Genomic DNA, 7,539 nt, shown 5'->3' with positions numbered 1-7,539 from the left:
AATGATAAATAACCTGAACAACAGTATACAAGGCATATTGACATTTGAGAGAGACATACAGCGAGGCATACAGTAATCACAGGTGTTGATTGGGAGAGCTAGCTAAACCAGTAGGTGAGACAACAGCTAATCAGCTAGCACAACAACAGCAGGTAAAATGGCGTTGACTAGGCAGAGAGGGTCGGATTAACTACACAGAGAGCCTGAGTGCGGCTGGGGCCGACAGATAAAACATAAACAAACAGAATGGAGTACCATGATTAATGGACAGTCCAGCAGGCATCAGCTATGTAGCCAAGTGATCAGTGTCCAGGGGGCAGCGGTGGATGGGACAGGGAAGCTAGACTAGCGAGTATCATCCAGGCTAAAAAAACTGGCTGGCTGTGCAGAAGGTAAAAGCCGCTAGCAGTGGCTTTTAGTGGCTAACAATGACATTGTACGGAATGGGGTGAGTTTACATTACATCTAGGATACATATTGAACTTCATTAGTCTCAGGCCAGTAGCACAATGTATGAATTTATGGTTAGATCAGAATCACATCATAATCATTGGCGTGTACAGAGAATTCAGTCAAAACCACCAGTCCAAATCCACATCTCCATCCATAGCTTAGGAAAGGGCCGGTTTAGCAAGCTGGCTACTGCAGGACATCAACACAAACAGACCAGAAACATTTGTCTGACAATGATGATGTTTAGCTTAGGATGTGACTTGATTGGTGTGAAGCCAAATCCAAACTGGCCTCCCTTGGGGGCATTTTGCTGTGTCGGGACAGTTGAGCTCAGCTCAAAGCTGATTGGCTAATTATTATTTTTTTAAATTCTCCAAGGGATGCCAAATGCCTGCTGGCATGAATCAATCAAATGCTAAGGCAGCAACATGTCATACTCTTTTGTTCCAGACAACATCAGACACATGGGCTAAACATAGGGGCGCTGTTTCCCCTCGCTTGGATGTTTTCTCTGATGAGATTCAGCCACTTGCGAATTGACGAAAATTATGAAAACAAAAGATACAAAAGATACATTTGTTATTTTTATTGGTCAAATATTTTGGGAATCCTGGTTTCCCTTGGCATCCATGAATACATGCCACTGTTGGTATCTACAGTAGAGCAAACTGTAGGCCTACAGCTGTATGTGTGGATAGGGAGAAGAACATCAGCCACCAAGGTAGACTGTATTAGTATTAACCTCGAAGTTCAATTTATTATGAGTCAGATTGGCTACAGTTGTAGCTACAGTTGTGCGTTGGTTAAGACAAAAATAGGCAGGCCTACTCTCATTTCAAGGGGTCGTTTTCTTTTCATGGTTATTGGTTTGGCTTGTGAGGGGTTAAACCCTTCAAAAGGGTATTTATTGCCAGACGCAGTGAGCGTGTCGTAATTTATGGTGGCCAATCACCACAATACTTTCCTCTCCTCTTGTCCAATAGAAAATGGAGTGGAATCACTGTCAGTCACAGGTGATGTTGGATATGCAGGAAACGAGAGAAAGCGTTGGCTGATGCAGGAGCTACACAGAGCAGAAGCATAACACCTCAGGGAATAGGCTGAACGCCGTATTTCCATCGCCTTTTCAGTGGAAATGCAATGAGATATTAAACATGGGAGGAACAAAACAAAACAGTCATAGCGCTTCAGGGGGATACGATGCCGAAGAATTGCCATTGGTTAATTTCTACACTTTTTACAAGAAATAAACTTTGCTTTTGAAAATGCCATTTCACAGCAACTCCTTAATGCCTTTCTCTATCCAAGCCATTTTGAACAAAAAAAAAAAGAGTACAGTGGACACTTGGCAGATTTCGACGACTGCTTCTCGAAGAATGCGTGTTGGAAAATATTTGGGGAAATGGATACTGGTTCGGAGGACTTTCCCGCATCGTGTAGAAGTGACGAGGGGCTTGCATGGTCAGCGATCAGAAAAGTTACGACTCCGATTCAGGTCTCAGTGATGACAATGCCAGCAAGGCCCTGGCCGTTTGTAAGTCAGAGAAAAACAGGGATCCTGTTTCAGACGTTCTGGAAGAAAGTTTGCAGGACGAAACGGCCCATGAATGCACTTCTGTCGATAACGCACAAGGTCTTAGAGACTGTGAACCTAGTGTTTCAGGTAAGTTCATGCGTTGATATTTTTAGTGAGATACCGGATAATAGTCTAGTATTCTAAAAATACTTTATGTGGAACATCCAAGTCCAAGGCCTTTTGCCTCTTGGTAGGCCGTCATTGTAAATAAGAATTTGTTCTTAACTGACTTTACTAGTTAAATAAAGGTTCAATAAAGAATACCTTTACAAAAAATAGCAGTTTTGAAACTGCAGCAAAAGTGCAGTAACTGCAGTCCCCCGTGGTATTTTGGACGCAGTAATTGCAGAATAACTGCAGTTATACTGTACTCTGAATTTTCTCAGCAGGGATCATTTTGTGGCTATAGCCTATGTGATGATAAACATGCTATTCTACTCGCAAGATGCAACGCCTTTATGCACGAGGCAGCGGGATGTTATGCCATGGCATACACACATTTTTAAGCCTTATTGTAATGTATATATATATATATGTCATTAAAGTATTAATATGGCCGTGATAGTGTGGTTTATGAAGGTGTGAGGTTCGTTTTCATACAGCCTTGGATACATTTTCCATCTTGTTGTGCACTATATCTTCTTTCAGATTCCAACAACGTAGACGATGCCAGTCGTGATAAAAGTTCGGATCAGCCCAAACAGAGGAAAAAACGCTCAGGGGCTGCGTTCTCCCACGCGCAAGTGTTCGAACTCGAGCGGAGGTTCAATCGCCAAAGATACCTATCCGGACCGGAGAGAGCAGACCTGGCGGCTTCCCTGAAGCTGACAGACGCAGGTCAAAATATGGTTCCAGAATCGTAGATATAAAACAAAACGTCGTCAAATGGCTGCCGACTTGATTGCCTCGGTCCCTGCAGCAAAGAAAGTGGCGGTGAAAGTGTTAGTTCGAGACGACCAGAGACAGTACAACCCCGGAGAACTACTGCGGACTCCTCTCCTCTCTCTCCAAACGTCTTATTACTACCCCTATGCCTATTGCCCTGCATGGACGCTCTCTACTTGTGCTGGGAATCAATGAGATTTGAATAGCCTACGTTGTATTTATTTGTCCCCATTAGGAAATCGAGGCATTTGCTTTCTTGGCCCTTTAAGAAGAAACCAGGAGAGATTAAATAAACTCGGAAATTGTTATGTCTCACATATTTGAACTGCCTAATGGTGTCTAGACTGAAGATGCCCCCCATTCCATTGTTTCAGAATATAGTCCGTGGAGTGTAAACCTCCTATGTATGCTTACGAGCACTGGAGAGAGATAGAGCCACAAGTGACATTTTGAATAACTCATTACTGCTTTTCTTTTCTTGCTGCGGTTTAGGGTAACGGTAAGATTTTCAGCACTTTTCGAAACAGAGATAGTGTGGACATATGTCCGTCCGACTGAAATATCGATTTGAAGGTACGTTTTACTTATGACCTTAATGTGAACTGAGGCAGAGACAGTAACAATTGAACTCTTGTTATAATGCACTTGTTTTTTTAAATTGTTCTAGAACTGATTGATTATTAAGAGAGAAATCAAACATTAAAAACATATCAGGCATATTATATTTCAAATCTATCGTGTTTGATTCGAGCTTTAACTATATTTAGAAACTATATTTAGATGGATGTCCTTTTTTCCTTTTTAGAGTTTGAATTTAAGTTAGTCGGCTACAATAAGGATATTATTGACCATGATCAGTAGGCCTAAATGAATGGTAAGTGTCATTAACCATTATTGTTGTCATAAAAATAACAAAATTCTAATGAAAATAATAACTTAATAATAATAATAATAATAATCATAATAGTAATAAGAAATGAAATACCTATGATGCATTGACCACATGAATGCATGTTCATCACAATAACAAATGGAGGCTTTTATTTTCATGACCTAAATTACTAAATTGGTGGTCATATATTACATCAAACAATACGTTAATAACAGAACTTGGTCCGTTTCCTCCAAAATCAAGGACGATACCGAAATTTGAACAGAAGCTTGGATTCTATAAACATTGAAATAAATGTTGTCCAGTTGCTCATCATTAGTAGGGTAAAACTAACTTGTCTCAACGACGGTCGAATTAGATTGGGAGAGAACGATTCGGGCCAAGACCAAAAACTGCAGGGTTCAAGAGCACACTATTTGCCTTACCATTTCATCTTCCTGTGAAACGGAATCATTGATTGAATGAGGTGGAGGAATTCAATGTCAGAAAATGGAATTGTGCTGATTCATATGATTTTATTTGACTGAACAAAATGCATAGATATACAAATAAAGAACCATAAAACTTAACAGTTATATAATGATTCTTATAATTCTGAATTTATTTGAATGGCTATTAGAAGGTAGCCGAGTAGTGTGTTGAATACTGATATAATGCCATCATAATCTTCCCCTATAGGTCTACATCTCGCTTATCCTCATCTCCAGAGTTTCAATGAGAGGCTTGTAGCTGCACTACTTCGCACCACACACACCTCTGTGCTTCCATCCATAATGCACAACTTCCGGACAGGTTGGCCATACTCTAATCGTCAATTTCCTCCCCGCTAACACACATGTTTAGACAGTGATTTATGTCTCCCCAATTCCTGAACTATGTAAACTGTCAGGGACCATCAAGGTGTACGTCAACATGAAGATATCTACACCCAGGAGTGTTTGGGAGTTAAAACCAGGGCAAAATAGGGCAAAATTTCGATTCAAAGTAACACAATAAAATAACAATAAAGAGGCTATGTACATGGTGTACCGGTACAGTCAATGTGCGGGGGTACAGGTTGGTCGAGGTCATTTGTACATGTAGGTAGGCGTAAAATTATAATATTTATTTCTTCCTATTGAGAGCTCTAAATATCACAATGGGTGGACTCGTTAGACTGTAACCGTTCATTTGCCATTTCCCAAACTGGGCTCACTTGCTCAGAGGGAGAAACAATCGATTCATTGTCTCTATAGGTCAGAACATGTGCCAAGTCACTCGCTACGCAAATGTAGGGTCTGAAACCTGACATATCAAGTCAGCTCCGCTTAGAGAGTGGAAACTGAGAGCAGACACATATGTTGTTGTTTTTTTGCATTATAAGGCACAGAACCCTACAGCGTTCACAGAGCGCGTTGTACACCAACATGTCAGTCGAAACCGGTCCAGAATCGCTCAGTCTCATATGGGTGATTTAACATCTAAGAAGCTAAGGAGTAAAGGGAGAGAACGTAAGCCTATGTTACGTCTGAGCACAACCAATGGAATTTCAGACCAAAATATGTAGCCTGCCCAACAACTGAGGCTTGTTTTTGATGCAGATAGAAAATAAGGCTACTGACTTTTAGAACCAAAACTAATTTAAATCTCGATACTATTTCGGTTAGATACTTTTTTGGGGCCGAGAAATAAACAAACAATATTAGCTAATCAATAGTATTTTTCAACATATCATCTCACAGACCAAACCAACAGAAATGGTCCCAAGCACAAAGGTAATTTTAAACCGTATTCTGAAGAATTCTTCCACAAAGTTACAAATATCTTATCAACTACTTTGCGCGTAGCCTATATCTGATACAGCCTGCAGATATGCCTACATACCAACCACATAATCATATAGCATCCCATAAAGTCACAATTCCACAGAATGGGCCTCTTGTTAGCCATCTTGCGAAGTGACAAACGATAACATCCACGAAGTGATGGGACTGCACTCAATGCACGTCTATAGCCCTACAGCCTAGCCCTCACACACAGTTCAGTTTTATTTCTATGTTATTTGAAAATAAACGAAAAATATGTCATTTGTTAGATTGACGTAATTTTCGTTACACTAAGCGAAATATCCCACTGGGCACAGACGTCTGTTCAAAGTCTAGTTTTTTTTGAGTTGTCAACTAACGTGAATTCAACGTAAAGTTAACCAAAAAATTTCACCATGCCATTAGATTTAGGTAAAACGTTTGGGTGAAAAAAAGACCAAATTCCTTTACATCGATGTCTTTTTGCGTTTACTTGTTTGTTGTTGAAATGACGTGGAAACAACGTTGATTAAATCATTTTTTGCCCAGTGGGATATCTCTCTAGCCAAGGCTGTATGCCCGCCTGTGGGAGGCGGGCGTGCAACGCAGGAGTTTTCCTGGAAGAGACAATCCATTTTAGGACATGCGTAATTAGAGCGTAATTGTTTGGCTAGGTGTAAATCTGCAAATGGTTGGCGCGAATGGCCCATGTCGTGCGCATGAATCAGACAAACTCAGAATCTTAAAAAAAAATAATAATAATAATCATGACGTAGCCTACGTTTAAATTATTTGAATGTACGTAATGGTTGAAAATGATTGCTGGCTACATGTGTTAAGATTATTTTCATAAAATAAATGGGGTTGTCATGGCCCTATATCCTATCAAAATTACAGGTCTTCAGTTGTGGTCTACCAACGTGTTACTTAACATGGTGTTCCAAATTTGACCTACCATGGTACAGGCCCAGGACAACAATCTCACAACATACTCTTAGCCATCTTCATGCTTTGCGCATCTACCTACAGGCATATTCCCTCCAAATCGCATGCGAGAACACAATTCTAACGGGTAGACAATGGGATGGGGTTATTGCACACCTATGTGGGTGTTTGCATTTCACCGATTGAAGTTGAAAAGAAGAACTGACATGATATTTCACGGTTTATTAGATATCTTCGTGTGCAGGCATTAGACGGATATGTCATGAAATGGGATAGGCTATGCAGAATAAAACTGCCCTACCCTATAAATACAGATCTGCATTTCATTTTACTAGTTCTCTTTTTGTAATCCTTAGCTGTGTTGTATTGTAGAGAATTTAGCAATAAACAGCATGTTGTTGATTTCCTTATAGGCTGCTACAGGCGGAAATTCAGGATACTGCCTCCCAGACCTAAGAAGTTCATTAAGACAATAACACCTTGGCCAATCTAATACATCTCAAAATAACTTGTATGATTGAAAATGATCTAATGAATAAACAGTAGAGTCCCTTTGTTCCAAAAGGAATACTGAAGGAAGTCATCCAACAGGTGACTCAATAAAACTCCACATACACCTACAATCATCTAGGCCTACAATCATCTAGGCCTACAATCATCTAGGCCTACAATCATCTAGGCCTACAATCATATAAACCTACAATCAGCTAGGCCTACAATCAGCTAGGCCTACAATCAGCTAGGCCTACAATCATATAAACCTACAATCAGCTAGGCCTACAATCATATAAACCTACAATCAGCTAGGCCTACAATCATATAAACCTACAATCAGCTAGGCCTACAATCATATAAACCTACATTCATCTAGGCCTACAATCATATAAACCTACAATCAGCTAACCTTTCAGGTTATGTCGATATAGGACTTGTTTTACTGTGGCTATAGTTACTGTTGTACCTGTTGTACCAGCGGAGCTGTTGGCCGAGGTTGGAGTAGCCAG

At 40.2% G+C, this 7,539-nt stretch overlaps 1 pseudogene; it reads left to right on the top strand.

Moving 5' to 3' along the window:
• Positions 1 to 1,718: 1,718 nt before the first annotated feature.
• LOC139401061 (homeobox protein Nkx-3.2-like) lies at positions 1,719 to 3,109 on the top strand (annotated as a pseudogene).
• Positions 3,110 to 7,539: the final 4,430 nt, after the last annotated feature.

Source organism: Oncorhynchus clarkii, unplaced genomic scaffold (assembly GCF_045791955.1).
Source record: "Oncorhynchus clarkii lewisi isolate Uvic-CL-2024 unplaced genomic scaffold, UVic_Ocla_1.0 unplaced_contig_3604_pilon_pilon, whole genome shotgun sequence".
Classification (NCBI taxonomy): domain Eukaryota; kingdom Metazoa; phylum Chordata; class Actinopteri; order Salmoniformes; family Salmonidae; genus Oncorhynchus; species Oncorhynchus clarkii.
The sequence above is the reverse complement of the archived record's forward strand: the minus strand, read 5'-3'. Positions and strand labels throughout refer to the sequence as shown.